Here is a 16550-nt window from a genome sequence, read left to right as displayed (position 1 = left end):
AAAATAAACAAATGGGATCTAATTAAACTTGAAAGCTTTTGCACAGCTAAGGATACCATCATCAAAATGAAAAGACAACCTACAGAATGGAAGAAAATATTTGCAAATGATGTGACTGACAAGGGACTAATTTCCAAAATATACAAACAGCTCATACACCTTAATATCAAAAAAACCAGCAACCCAATCCAAAAATGGGCAGAAGACCTAAAAAAGCAATTCTCCAATGAAGACATACAAATGATCAACAGGCACATGAAAAAAATGCTCAACATCACTAATTGTTAGAGAAATGCAAATCAAAACTACAATGACATCTCACCTTACACCAGTCAGAATGGCTATCATTCAAAAGTCTACAAACAATAAATGCTGGAGAGGATGTGGAAAAAAGGGAACCCTCCTACACTGCTGGTGGGAATGTAGATTGGTGCAGCCACTATGGAAAACAGTATGGAGATTCCTCAAAAAACTAAAAACAGACTTACCCTATGATCCAGCAATCCCACTCCTGGGCATATAGCCTGAGAAAAATACAATTCAAAAAGACACATGCACCCCAATGTTCACAGCAGCACTATTTACAATAGCCAAGAGATGGAAACAACCCAAATGGCCATCAAGAGAAGACTGGATAAAGAAGAGTTTATATATATTTATACATACACACACACAATAGAATACTACTCAGCCATAAAAAAGAATAAAATAATGCCATTTGCAGTCACATGGATGGACCTGGAGATCGTCATTCTAAGTGAAGAAAGAGAATGAAAAATGCCACATGATATCATTCATATGTGGAATCTTTTTTTTTAAAAAAGGATACAAATGAACCATTTATTATTTATAACTCAGATTATTGATTTCTTGAATATATGTAAGCACATTTGACTGTCCTTTATGGTTAGATTACTGTATTCTGTTGATTCTTATTGTGTAGCTGGCTTTATTCCTTTGATAACCATGTGAATTTAAAAAGCTAAAGCTCTAAACTGTTCTTAGAAACACTGAACAGCACATACATGTAAATTTTTTAAAATATGTGCAGTATATTGTGTGTACATATTTACATGCAATATGCTGTATATGTGTAGTCAAACTGTAACCATTCTACCTAATAAAACTGAAAAATCAAAACAAAACAAAAAACTACAAGGTCCCCATCCACTTTTTCCTATTTGATGAGACAAGGCCTGTGGTCTCGCAAGAGGTCCCACATCCTGGATTTATCTGACTGTATTTTCTGTAAACCAGAAGGTAGTTCTAAAGGTCCACTTAGATTCGGATTGGGGAGCACGTCATAAGTGTTGCTGAGAATGTCATGTGACATCGTATCAGCAGGCACATTATGTCAGGCTGTCCCTCCATGAACACTCAGTGACACTAGGTGTGATCACTTGAATAAGATGGGAACTGCCAGCGGTTGCCTTCCTTGAACATTACAGTTCCACTTTCATAACGAGCAAGTCCTCTTTGGCATCTTACACGTGCACACACAGAACCCACGAATATCCGGTTCCCTGACACCCTGCACCTAACGGTTCTGGCATTCCTTAACTGTCTTTGATTAAATCTATTATCTCTTTGGGGATTACAAAACAGTGATTTTCTAACTCTCTCACGCTTTCTGCATTTATTAGTTGACATTCTCCCTCCCTGTCACCTGCCACTTGCATTTCTGCTCTCACCACAGACTCCTGGATTATCTTTTCATTTCAAATGTTATAAACCATCACCACTATTATCTTTTTGACATCCATCCACAAGCCTGTGAGCACTTCCTCTCAGGGACCACAGAGTATCCCAGGCTTATTCTGTCCCTTCCCTGCTCCAGGCTGAATCAGCCATTTCAGCATCAGCAGGTTCTGAATAAAGGAGAGACAAGATCTGACTTCTCAAAGGCTCACTCCAGCTGCTGGATGGAGAACAGTGCTGAGTAAGGATGGAAGCAGGGAGGCAGAAACAAGGCTCTTCTCACTGGCATCTGGGCGAGAAGCTGGTAACAGGGTCAGGGGGTCAGATTCTGGTTATATTTTGATGGAAGATACAATGGTATGTTCTTAAAATTCTGATGTGGCATGTGAGAAAGAACGGAATAAATGCCAAAGATTGGCCTCCAGGTTTGCAGTCTGGGCCACTGGAGGGATGGAGTTTCCATTTATTAACCTAGGTGGGGAGAGGGGCCAGTTGCTGTTCTTGTTGTTGGTGGGGCAGGGGGAAGGGATGTGGAAGAATTTCAAAAATTCAGTTTTGGATCCGTGAATGCAGTTACCTTGAGATACCGAGGAGACATCCAAGTGGAGGTGTAACCAGGCAGCCAGACAAGTGGTAGCAGAGACTGTGGTGGAAAAGATGACCAAGGGGACAACTGAAGACAGAGGAGAAATTCGAACATCTGAGAGGCTGAGATGTAAGAAGGAACCAGCAACAGAGACTAAGAGGAGTGAGCGAGCTGTGCAGTGGGAGGAAATCGGGACAGCGTGGTGTCCTGGGCGCTCGGGGTAGGGGGGTACAGGGTGGAGGGACAGTGTTTCAAGGAGGGCAGGACCTGCTGGATCCAGTTCCATTGACCGGCCAATGGAGCGAGGACCAGGAGCTGAGCATGAAGTCTACTGACCCAGAGATCACTGGAGATCCTGATGAGAACAGCTTCAGCGGGAATTGTGGAGGAAAAGGGCTTAATAGAAAAGGCGTAAGAAAGATGGAAAGCAATGAACAGAGATAGTTCTTTTGAGGAGTTGACTTAAAGGGGAGCAGAAAAATGACCCATCGCTGGAGAGAGCATGTGGGGTCAAGAGAGAGATTTCTAAGATGGAAAAAGTTCTAGTGGGAAGGAAGCAGAGCAGAATGTCACCACAAAACATGTGACTTTGACACAAGGATTATTTTTAACTGAAAGCAATTAAGAAGCAGACAAAGGGTGGTGCGGAGGGATAAATTCGGAGTCTGAAATTTGCAGATACTACCAATCATATGTGAAATAGATAAACAACAAGGTCCTACTGTTTAGCACAGGGAACTACATTCAGTATCTCATAATGACCTATAATGCTAAAGAACATGAAAAGGAACGCACATATGTATAACTGAATCACTTTGCTATATGAAACTAACGTAACACTGTAATTCGACTATACTTCAATTAAAAAAAAAAGATGACAAGACACATTCTCTTCTTCTTCCTTTCTCCCAGGAAGGGCAAGGGGATTCCTAATCACAGATACTCTAGACTCATCAGCCTGACATGCACCAGAGGCATGGACAGAACAAACCTGACTCTCCCTTATCATCGATCAGTTTCCCCCACACATTTATCTTTCCACAATATGCAGCCCTTAGAAGCTCAAAGTCCTTTTCCTTTGTCTGTCACTTTACTAAAAAATGTATTTTTCTTTTGTCAAGAGGCTAGACAAGCCCCCATCCTGACCACGTCTCTGCGTAACGAGTCATGGAGGACTCCTGTGTGCATGCAAGACACAGGCCTTCATCTGAATTTGTTGTTCTCTTGTTCATCTGTCTTTTGTTTGTCTAATTAACAGGTCTCCAGTCAGAGAATTTAGGAGGGGAGAAGAAAAAAGTAAGGTTTTCCTTTCTCACAGGAAAATCCAATGGACTGACATTCCAGGAGAAATATCTTCTAGAGCCTTGTCTAGAGCAGGCGAGAGGGGGCAGCACTTGAGTGCAGGAGCACAGGGATTAAACAGGCAAAGGCAGAGCAACAGAGCAGAGGCAGGTGGAGGAAAGGGACTGTTGGGGGTTCTCTCTTGGTTGCTTTCATTTCCTCAGGGAAACAAAAGTAAGCTCACCACTTATAAGCGAAGATAGGGAAGGAAGTGCTGGAGGGTCAGAGGGTTTAACAAAGGCTGGGAATTTGCCAGGTGAGTACAGCCGAGTGAGAAGGGTAAAGAAAGCGAGGGAGGGTGCAAGGGCTTGACACCTTGAGAGGCCACAGAATCTAAACAGATTAAGGAGGAGAAGGTGGAGGGAGTAACGGTAATTCACCAGTTCCAGCCTTCAAGGGATGAAGGAGGGAGGGGTAGGGTACAGTGTGGTGATGGCCTGAGATTCAAAGGTGGGTGCTTTAAAGGGAGAAGGACGGAGAATGATCTGGACATATCAGGGAAACAATGAGGTCACTTTATCTCTATGTCCTGCAGGGAGGGAAAGAGAGAACTAGGGCCAAGTAGGAGGGCTGCCAGGGAGAACTAGGTTCCAGATGGAGAAGAAGGTGAAGGAACCATTAACAGATCAGGTTGAGGATATCAGAAATGATGCTTGATGAGGGACTGACTCTCAAAAAGCACAACGAGAAGGTTTTAGAAGTGGGGAATGGGATCAGAAGAGATGGACAGAGTCACGTGGGGATGCAAGGCTGGGTGGATCTGGACTCCTGGGTGTGCTGTGACGCTGCCCCCTTCCAGGCTCAGGGGCATGACTGGATGAGAATCAGTCAATGGTCTCAATGACACTGGGAAAACCAAGTGTGAGGACCTGAGGTTGAGATCAATTATATGCACAGGTTAAGCAGTTACCCAAAAATCACACCACAAGATGCTCACCAGCATTAGCCACAAGGAAGTGCAAATCACAACCAGGATGAGACACCAGGTCACACCTGCTGGGGTGGCTATAATCACAACAGTGGAAAATAACAGATGCCGGTGAGGATGTGGAGAGATCAGAACTCTCATATATTGCTGGCAGGAAAGTAAAATCTTACAGTCATGGTAGAGAACAGCTGGGCAACTCCTCAAAAAGTTTAACATAGAACTACCATATGACCCAGAAATACCATAAACCCCAGTAACTGAAAACTGATACTCAAGGAAACCAAAAACAAAACAAAATGCATGTTCACCGCAGCACTGCTCACAACAGTCAAAGGTAGGAACAATTCAATCCTCAGCTTCTCCCCGACTTTTCCATCGGGTTGTTGGCTTTTCTTCACTGATTTCTAGGCGCTCCTTATACAATAGGGAAATAGGCCCTTACGATGAGATGAGATGCAATTATTTCCCCAGGTTGACTTTGCCTATTATTTTTGGTCAGGAGAAAGGTTTTTTTTGTTTTGTTTTTTTATGAAATAAAATTTGTGAGTCTCTTTTTGTTTCTTTGTTTTTTGCCTATAATTTTCTAAAGTCATGTTTTAAAAGGTCTTCCCCATCCCAAGGCCAAAAAGAATTCTTGTGTAATTTCTATTAAGTCCTTTAGTTTCATTGTTTGACTTGTTAAGTCTTGGCTCCATTTAAAATGCACACCGGCACACCTCCCAGGTAGCTCCCAGTTACTGCAAACTGGAGTATCCCAGGTGTGAGCAGCCTGGGTCTGACGAAGAGAGGAAGCTTTCGAAATCAAACAGACACAGACCTGAACGGACTCACCTCCTTACTGCCTGAGGCTTGAGGAAAACGATTTAAACCTACCAGTCCTCAATCTCTTCCTCCACAGCAGAGATAACTCTTACCTGTCTACTGGGTTTTCCTGGGCTTAAATGAGACAACTATGAAAACGCGTTTTGCCCGGATGCTCGTCATACAACAGGTGGTCAAGATACAGCTGGCTGTCTCCTCCTTTGTTCTTCATTTTCCTTAATCTGTTTGCCTTTCTGAGTAACTTACAGCTTATCAAAAGATGCAAATATCATGGAGAACGGAACTTGTCAATTTTATTTTCTAATCATTAAAAAAAAAGGAATTTAGGGGGTGGGTAATAGCTCGGTGGTAGACCATGTTTAGCATGCACTAGGTCCTGGGTTCAATCCTCAGTACCTCCATCTAAAAAAAAAGTGGGGGAAGGGATTTAATCAAGGCTAAAATCAGGCCTCGGGGCTATTTGTGGATTGATTTAACTACATCAAGTCTGATCCCTTTAACCATATTTATATAATAGTCTGAAAGATAATAATACATTAATATTGTATGTTCTTTGGGAATCCAATCAGGCCAGCCACATCAACCCTATTGACCAACAAGATGACAGATCAAAGACAGACCACCCACCCAAGTTCACTCACAGACTACATACCTCACACAGTGCACCTGGAAGTAACCTGAGATCTACATGCTACCGTGCAGTTTTAGAATAATTTCCAAAATGAAGATTTACAATGGCAAACAGCCTACATCTCCAACAACAGAATGAATATGATTTAAATAAATTATAGAGACTTTTGGTATTCTTAAGTAAATATATAAACAGAATATAATTTATTTAAAAATACATAAATAGCAATGAAAACTCTGATTTCATAAAACTGTTAACAAAAAAAAAGATTAGTTACATGGGACTGAGTAAACTGATGAATATGGTTATAATTTTTGGTTTTGTCTGAAATATTACTGGCTTTTAATCTGTGTTTCCCAGATATAAAGAAACCCTTCTCCTTAAGCTAATTATGACTCACAGCAATTTGATAAATTATACCTATGTAAGCAGACTTAGAACAGTTATCTTTTCTCTCTATCTGATCCCTCCAGAGACTGGAAACTCTTAGGTCCCCAGTGGTTCTATCAGATAAATTAGGAAAATCACCTCCTAACAGGTACAGGAATCTCAAGGCATTTTGAGTACAAAAGAATTCACCTAAATCTGTAAGGCAAAAAACATACGACAAGCCCTTGATGTGGCTTTCCTGGCCTTAGAATACCTTATTAAAATTCTAGCCTGAAAGTCCTTATTAAAAGTTCCAAAACAGCCAATTTAAAAGAGCCTATATGATCAAATAATCAGACTTAACTTGTAAACAAATTAAATCTTGATTTGGCTATATTTTATAAAAATGAGAGAAAAAGATTATATTTTAGTGGATATTAAATTCTAGTTTTGTTGATTAAGGTCTGTATTTACTAAGGCTCACTTCTCAGATCATTCCTTGCTATTATGTTACATTGTTGCAAAGTTTAATTGAATTATTAAAAGGACACTCCAGGTTTGTTTCTGAAGCTCAGTCATCTATCCTTGGGTGACGGTCCGATGCCCCATCATCACCTGCAGCCAGGGGTTATACATACTGGAACAGACATGACTTAAAGAACTGTCTCCAACCTGAATGGAAGGACCCTTTATCAGGTACTCTTAACTAGACCATGCACAGTGAAAGCTAAAGGAAATTGACTTCTGGATTAATTTCCAATCAGAAAGAGCTCTTGCACTGGACTGGCCTATGGAGTAGTGCTCAACTTAAAACAATGCTCAAATGGAGAAGAAGCTACCAGGCCAGGATGAGAAGAAGACGACAGCTGAGGTAGACAGCTGACCCAAGACACCGGACCAGGCCTGTTTACCAATTACTTTGATAATTGCTCACACCTTTGATTATGAACTAATCCAACTGTTAGGTTTATGGCACATTACCTGTATCTTGTGCTTCTGTGTTACCTTGGTGGGTTTCCCTACTCCAAGGCTCTAACTAGATAATCCTCAGAAAATTTATTCTAAAAGAGAAATTATAGTTCTATTTAGGCCACTACTGACATTACAAGTTGGGAGATCTCACCTGGCCAATTAATAATACCTGCTCTGAGCCTGACCATAAATATGAATTTTCTTATAAGATCACCCAGGCTCAATCAAGACAACAAGCAAGATTTCCACCAAAGAATATAACCTCCTTCAATTATGGAAAGGACTTATATAGTTAACACCAGGGTATGGACATTTAAGTTTAAAGGCTCTCTTATGCTGGACAAATTAAACTATACTAAAGATAACCAACCTAAGAACACTATGAAATTTGGCTGTGAGTCTTACGAACAATGCCTGTATAACATCTTCCTTAAAGATAAGGATTGGTACAGAACAGAATAAGTCAGATGACCTGGGGATACACTGAGCTGCACCTAATGGAAGTTTTTCAATTAAATTCTTACTTATGACCTTACTAAAAAAATAAAATAAAAATAAAAATACATAAATAGAATTTAAATGGAAAATTATATTAAGTGAAAAAGACTATACGTCTTCCACCTACCACAAGGGTATAAGAAATGTATGAACAGTATCTCAGTAAATTGACAAAAACGAGAAAATGTTACAAAACCATTAAAATGGGGTTCTTTCCCTTTGATTTTCTGTCACGTTATTACAATTTTTTTCTCCCTGAGAAAAAGATGATTCTGGAATAAATTTCAAGGTTGTCTAAGGATCAGCCTATGACTAGATTTCAGAGATGTCAGCAGTCTAACCCTGGCAGAGTTACAGAAATTATTTTTCAGATCTTCAATGTGCACAAAAAAACACTGAAAGATGCTACTGCACCAAGCTTTATCCTATAAAAGGTTCACTTGCAGCAATGTTATTCAATAGAAGATAACTTTTACTGATGTGAAATAAATGTCAAAACAGGTATCAGAGCAAAGATAAAAAAGTGGTTTTCCTCAATTTTTAATTCCACTTACTCCTTTGCCTGGTTCCATCTGCTGGTGACAGGCATGCACATAATTCTTGACCTGTTTTTACAAATTTGGGGTGAGGTGGAAAAGGGAAGTTGGAAGAAAAAGGAACCTGAAAGATGAAAAACTGTAGATAATCCAAAAAGCATGCTATATGTAATCACTCATTTTGCCCCTTTCCTCTAACATTTAAGGAAGTAAAAAAGAAAAAAGACTTCATACGAAAATGTTTTATAGATGATACAAATGAACTTATTTATAAAACAGAAAAAGACTCACAGACATAGAAAACAAACTTATGGTTGCCAAAGGGGAAAGGGCAGGGGGATACATTAGGAGTTTAGGATTAACAGATACACACTACTATATATAATATAGATAAACAGCAAGTTTATACCATATAGCACAGGGAACTACATTTGATGTCTTGTAATAATCTATGATGGAAAAGAATCTGAAAAAGAATATGTAACTGAATCATTTTGCAGTACACCTGAAACAAACACAACACTGTTAATCAACTATACTTCAATTTTTTTAAATGGCCTTATAGAATTATAAAAACATAATATAGACATTGAAGAAAATTTGCAAAGTATAGACAATACATAGAGAAGAAAAGAAAATTCACATATAACCCCATGAAACCAGAGAAAAATCACGCTGGTGTATTTCCTTTCAGTATTTTTTAGTATATTTTTAAGTGAAATCTTGCCAGATGTCCTTTCACATCCTGGAAATTGTGTGGCCTGAAAGGTTCCATGCACAGATTCAACGGAAGGCACACAGGGGACAATGGGGGGGGGGGGTGGACACCACCAAGAGGGCATTCTTCAGGTCTTATTTGAGTCTACCATGAGACAGTGATCTAGTCAGCCGTTGCTGGAAGAGAAATAGATTTTGAAGCCTTTCACCTGAACACAGCTTGGAAGTCTGAACTGCAGCCCCTCCCCACAGGCTACAGGGCAGAGAGGACTGAGTGGTGACAAGCCCTGCAAGGCAAGGAAAAGGGCGAGAACCTAGCATCTGCCTGTCGGAGGAGGAAGTGGGGCTGAGCTCAGAGCCAGGAGCACCACCACCAGGAGGGAGGCACACTGCCTCGGGAAGGGTGCTATGAGGGAAGGGGGCAAAGTCGGATGCCACCAGGATGTGGCTGAGGGTCAGGGGTTGGCAGCGTCACGGGAAACTGAGATGGGGCCATGTGGTGGGGGGACCGTCAGGCCCTGGCTGAATCAAGACCACAGGCTAGAAGGAACTAAGATATTTTCTGGAAAGTTCTCTCCTCTCTCCCAGAGTGGAGACTGAGGAGATGGCAGAGCTAGATACCAAAAATAGAGTACTGTTTCCTTGTAATCTGAGCTTAGGGTATCTAAATTTGCGACTCTTATATATATGTGCTGTATTCCTACACGCCATTCATGTTTTATTAAGTTGGAATCATGTACTACTGCTTTTCTTTCACTTCGTAATTATGACAATTTCACTACCATATTAAATACTTTTTAACAACGTGATCTTGAGGGCTCTCTGGTGACCCATCACACGGGTGTTCCTTACTTCAGCTAAGTGGAAATTACATAAAACTGGAAGCAACGCAATCACCAAAACAAAAGTTACAAATGATCAGAGCACTAAATGTGTGACATTTTTCAATCTCACAAGTAATGAAAGAAATCCAAATGAGCAGACCAATCAGATGCTTTCCTTAGTACACTGAGCAAGTTAGCAAGAAATTTTAAATATAAAACTCGAGGTTGGCAAGGGGTTCGGTGAACTGAGCAGTCAAATCGCTGGCCAAGGCTGTATATTAGGATGATTTTTCTCCGGGCTATTTGGCAATATGTTCCCAGAGCCTTTAAAAGAGCATTTGTGTGCAGCCGGCTACTAATGAACCCCTGAGAGTGGAACGTGTCCTGAATTACCCTGAATAGTTAGAGGCTCAGCCACATACATACCACATGCATCAAATTCTTAGGTCTCCAAATCACAGATGTTAGGAGCCGCCATCTGCCAATCACTAAATACTGATGCAAGGCAAGGATTAAGGAGCCACGTGACGGGCTTGTGGCACTCCCTTCGCCACCTCCAGGCAGAGATGCCACTCAGATGCTCGCAGAGCCAAGAAGTTCCTCAGAACTGGGACCAGCCCCTGGGGTCTGACCTCAAAACTTGAACTTGAACTGAAGATGTGAAAGCCCCCAAGCAACCACTGCCACCTGGTGACCCTTGCAATAAACAGGACACACTCGCCCATGAGATGTGCCCCACACAGCAAGCAGTCTTTCTTGAGTGATAGGCTTACGTCATCCAAATCAGATCACCCAGCCCAGAAAGGAAAAATCTACCACATACGTGTCTGAAGGCCAGAAACATAGATCTGCTTGTTGGAACTCATTTTCACGTTATCCCCCAAACCTAGGTCATATGGTAGAGGGGTCTCTGGCTAGCTGGCAGAAGGAACTGGGTATGTGAGACTCATCAACAAGTTACCAAGCACAGGAGAGAAGGATGGAGAGGGGTCAAGTACGGTCCACTTGGATCATAAGAATAAATGTCACAGGGAAAAAAAAATATCTCTGTGACCTTTTTGCAAAACCAAACATTTTTGTTTTAAAATAGAAGTGTCATTTTTACATGGGAACAGCATGCTCTTCTAAAGGTTTGGCTCTTAAGCAAGGTGAAAAATCTTTTTGTTTAAAAACCGTAATGTATCTTTGCAAACCTCAGAGACTGGGATGACAGGCACAGTGACTTTTACAGAAAGAAGTAATGTGCAGGGCACCTTCTTCAGCTAAACACTCCCTTTTAGTGAAAGCTAGTCAGCATCTGAAGCGGGTGGGAGTCTCCAGGACAGAGTCAGAAAAGCAGGATTAACAGCAAATGGGAAGACACTTGCCCTGAGGTTCTGACACTTTCTGATGGCCTCATATCATCTGTGTGGCAGGGTAAATTCAGTCCTACACCCTGGAAGTAATTCACTGTACTTACATTCTAGGGTGCATTTATCCCACAGCCTTAGCCCAGGAAAAACCTGAGTTCTTTTTGTTTTTTTTAATTGAAGTATAGTTAATTTAAAATGTTAGTTTCAGGTGCACAGTGAAGTGATTCAATTATACATGTACATATATACATATACTTTCATTATAGTTTATTATAAGAAATTGAACATAGTTCCCTGTGCTATACAGTAGGTCCCTGTTGTTTACCTATTTTATATACAGTAGTGTGTATCTGTTAATCCCAAACTCTTAATTTATCCCTCCCCATCCTCTCCTCTCCTTTGGTAACCATAGTTTTTTTTTTCGATGTCCATGAGTCTGTTTCTAAAAATCTGAGTTCTTATTGGCTCGTAGAAGAAAGCATACTTCTTTTACTGAGCTTTGCTCAGTTGAGCTGTATTAAGGCTTTGCTGAGTTGAGCTGTATTAAGGCCAGTGTAAAGCAAACTCTATTATCTTTATGCCCTAAACAGCTAGATTCCACCAACTAAGAAAAACATCTCATTCTGTAATTAATTAAGATCTTAAAAGTACATAGTGCTTAAATGAAAAACTGGATTTCAAAGGCTGCTTTTACAAGGAGGAAACAAAGAGCATCCAGAACAAAAGAACCCCAGCTGAGGCCAACATTTACTGAGCTACCCAACATTTACAGAGTGGATACGGGAGCCGAGAGAGATTAAGTTGATCATCTGGAAACTCCAAGAACATTCCAGGAACAAGAAATCAGACACTATTTGTCATTTTCAATAAACATTCAGGAAAGGAAAAAAATCCTTATCAAGTTGTAAAATTGATCATTTCAATGAAGCTTTTGCAAGTTTCAAGAAAGCCAAAGGTGGCTTTCAAACATCCCAATTTAAGCATGTAGCAAGGTCGTTCCTTTCCCCCCAACGCAGCAGATGAGACCTTTCAAAGGCTTATAATTACCTCAAAATGAGACAACCACAGCAGCTTTTTTGCTTTGTCTTTGCGTGTGTGTGTGTGTCTGGGTGTACATGTCTGTGTGTTTTAAACTCTCAGCTATCCAGACACACTGGATGTTCCAGAAAGTAACAGGGACTGGCTCTGTCCCCAAGGACTCACACAATATGGATTTCCTGGAAGCTAAGCATGAAACAAGTCTTATATCCCCTTTGCTGCAGCTTCAAAGGGAGGAGAGAAAATATCTATCGACCTAGCCAACTTCACCAGCTCCCCAATTTCCCCCAGTCCTTCCTCCCGATTCACAAACCAACCAAAGGCAGCAGAAACACCTTCGCAACACCTCCATCACTTTCCGGGCCTGCCTCCCTCTCCAGATGGCATCTGAGCCTCCTGTGAACTCCGAGCCAGACAGGGAAAGCGCCTGTCACTTTCTCTCTGCTTAAAATAGCTACAATGGCAGCAACAGCCAGACACGGCAGCTTCTCTCGGCTTGGCTGAAGTTCTCGGTCCCACAATCAAGTACCTGTTCCTAGGACCACTAGAGGAAAAACTGACGTATGCAGAACATTCAAACATATGGAAAGGTTTTTTTTTTTTTTAATTTCTAAACTTAGACGTAATCTAATTAGCAATAAATGTCTCATAATATAGCTGATAACTGGTTACCTGTCAGGCTGTTAGTCTATGACACTATGTGGGTTTAAGGAGTGGAGGTCACATAGGAGAATTACACTAAGAAACCCCACACCCAGCACCAAATACACGTTCACTCTCTTTTTTTAATTGAAGTGTTGATTTACAAGGTTGTGTTAGTTTCTGGTGTACAACAAAGTGATTCAGTGATACATATATTCTTTTTCATATTATTTTCCAGTATAGATCATTACAAGATACTGAATAGAGCTGAATACAGTTCCCTGTGCTATACAGTAGGGCTTGTTATCTTTTTTATATATAGTAGTTTATATCTGCTAATCCCAAACTCCTAATGTATCCCTCTTCCTCTTTCCCCCATGGTAACCATAAGTATGTTTTCTGTGTCTGTGAATAAGTTCATTTGCGTCATTTTTTAAGATTCCACATATAAGTGATATCATATTTGTCTTTCTATGTCTGACTTACTTCACTCAGTATGATAATCTCTAGGTCCATCCATATTGCTGCAAATGGGCAAATTTCATTCCATTTTGGGTTTTTTTTTTCTGTCAATGAACATTTAGGCTGCTCCCATGTCTTAGCTATTATAAATAGTATGTTCCTCTTCTTGAAACAAGATGATCTCACAAATATGACTATTACTCATTCTTAAAGAGCACATCTGTCAACAAAGGAGGCAAGGATATACAACAGAGAAAAGACAGGCTCTTCAGCAAGTGGTGGTAGGAAAACTGGACAGCAGCATGTAAATCAATGAAGTTAGAATGCTCCCTCACACCATACACAAAAATAAACTCAAAATGGCTTAAAGACTTAAATATAAGACAACACACTATAAACCTCCCAAAAGAAAACATAGGCAAAACATTCTCTGACATGACTTCTAGCAATGTTCTCCTAGGGCAGCATTCCCAGGCAATAGAAGTAAAAGCAAGAATAAACAAGTGGGACTTAATTAAACTTACAAGCTTTTGCACAGTAAAGGAAACCATAAGCAAAACCAAACGACAACCTACGGAATGGAAGAAAATATTTGCAAATGATACAGCTGACGAGGGCTTCATTTCCAGAATATATAAACAGCTCATACAATTTGATAACAACAACAACAACAAAAAAAAAAAAAAAACCCAAAAATGGGCAGGAGACCTAAAAAAGCAATTCTCCAATGAAGACATACAAATGGCCAATAGGAACATGAAAAAATGCTCAACATCGCTAATTATAAGAGAAATGCAAATCAGAACTGATGCAGGAAAACAAATGTGGAGCATGGGAAGGGCTGTGTCCCAGGCTTTGGTTGAGCCCCTGGGATGTGCCCCGCCAAGCGTGGGTCCTTGGCTTCACACAGGAAAGAATTCAAGAGTGAGCCACAGTTGAGTAAAGGTAGATTTATTCAGAGATACATTGAAAAGCAAGAGAAATACCATGATGTATGGGGGTTGGGTGCTCAGATTAAAAGTAGGTACACAATCCACAGACAGTGCGGGCTGTCTCCAAAGAGGGAGAGAGGCAACCACGAGGCGCTGTGTTGCTAGTTCTTATGGGCTTGGTGGCTTCATATGCTAGTAAGTGGAAGGACCAGTCTAAGTAGCCTGGGGAAGGGGCTGGGATTCCCAGGAAGTTGGCCATTTCCCACTCTTTGACCTTTTGTGGCTAGCCTTGGGGCTGCCGTGGTGCCTTTGGGCATGTTATTCATCATGTTAATATATTACAATGAGCATATAATAAAGCTCAAGATCTACTAGAAGTTAAATCTCTCATCATCCTGAGCCTCAAGGCCTCCTGGGGGTTGAACATTTCACCATTTTGATGTTAATTGCTGTAGCTTTCCTTGAATGACTGTGACCTGCCCCCTTCAATCCTGTCTCAAAACTACAGTGAGGTATCACCTCACACCAGTCAGAATGATCATCATTCAAAAGCCCACAAATGATAAATGCTGGAGAAGCTGTGGAGAAAAGGGAACTCTCCTACAATGTTGGTGGTAATGTGGTTTAGTACAGCCATAATGGAAAACAGTATGGAGATTCCTCAGAAAACTAAAAATAGACTACCCTATGATCCAGCAATCCCACTCCTGGGCATACATCTGGAGGGAACTCTGATTCAAAAAGATACATTCACCCCAATATTCATAGCAGCACTATATACAGTAGCCAAGACATGGAAGCAACCTAAATGTCCATCAACGAGATGACTGGATAAAGAAGATGTGGTATATTTATACAATGGAATAATATTCAGCCATAAAGAGAGTAAAATAATGCCATTTGCAGCCAACATGGATGGACCTAGAAACTATCATAATAAGTGAAGTAAATCAGACAGAGAAAGACAAATATCATATAGTATCACTTATACGGGGAATCTTTTTAAAATGGCAGAAATGAACTCATCTACAAAATAGACTCAGACACAGAAAACAAAATGACAAAGCTGTAATACAGAACAAATCTCACTCCATAATGGATCTGTTTCTTTCACTTTAACCTTTATCTTCTGTTGCTTTTGCCACAAGAATGTTGCCTGTAGCCTGGAATATACACGATAGCCTATTCTCAAGGCTCTGACCTTTAAAAGTAGAACACTTTTCTATTCATACAGAGCTCTAATGTTACAGAACAGAAAATAACATTTGTCTTGTTGACGGTTTACAGGAACATTGGAATAGAACTTACACGGACAGCTGCAAGAACAAAGGATTCCAAGAACAAAGAATTCCTACACCAAGAAGACTGCAACAACCAACCACACCCCCTCCTCTTTTCACTATAAAAGGAGCCTGCCTTCTGACTTGGGGAAGATGGTTCTCCAGGACGTTAATCTGCCATCTTCTCAGTCTGCTGGCCTTCCGAATAAAGTCACTATTCCTTGCCCCAACACCTCTTCTCTCAATTTATTGGCCTGTTGTGTGACAAACAGAATGAGTTTGATCTCAATAACAAGCACAGTGCTTGGTACGTGGTGAACACTCCAGAAAATGGAGGTAGAAACCATTGATCACCTTCCTACAACAGGTAAGAAGAGGAAAGGTCCAAGAACCGAAGCTGCCTGCTCCAAACCTCACGAATACCACACAGCAGCTCCAGAAACTTACAAGCCAAAGGCGCATTTTTAATACTCTCTGTCTGGGTTCAATTCAGCCAATCAAAGGTTAAAAAGGGCAAGAGTTTTGAACAGAAAATGATCTTAAGGGTTGTCTAGCTTCCCACATGAACTCGAATCACACTGATGATGGAGTCACAAAGTGGCTTCCTGATGCTATGACAGCTTACACAGTTTACTGTGATTAACTTGTTTTCTTGGAGTTCTTTCTGACTATTCTGCTTTCCTCCTTGCTATTGTTTAACTTGCTTGAATGATTACATGCTTAGCAACCTCAACCCTATGATTTATACCCCACCCTAAATAACCTGTATCCAAAATGCAGAAGCTACTTTCCCGAAAGAAGGTCACAGAACAATAACCCTGAAGGAGCAGCCAGAATCCTCCACGGGCCCCCCTGACACCAGAGGGATCAGACCAGATAACTCTAAGGCCACAGGCAGCAACCTACTTAACAGACCACCCAG

The 16550-nt window shown here is 40.8% G+C and overlaps 1 protein-coding gene across 3 annotated transcripts in view; it reads right to left on the bottom strand.

Annotated features, from left to right (window-relative positions):
- Positions 1 to 16550, bottom strand: part of OSBPL10 (oxysterol binding protein like 10) — a 271282-nt gene that overhangs the window by 89204 nt on the left and 165528 nt on the right. The window lies entirely within an intron of this gene.

Source organism: Camelus ferus, chromosome 17 (assembly GCF_009834535.1).
Source record: "Camelus ferus isolate YT-003-E chromosome 17, BCGSAC_Cfer_1.0, whole genome shotgun sequence".
NCBI lineage: Eukaryota > Metazoa > Chordata > Mammalia > Artiodactyla > Camelidae > Camelus > Camelus ferus.
The sequence above is the reverse complement of the archived record's forward strand: the minus strand, read 5'-3'. Positions and strand labels throughout refer to the sequence as shown.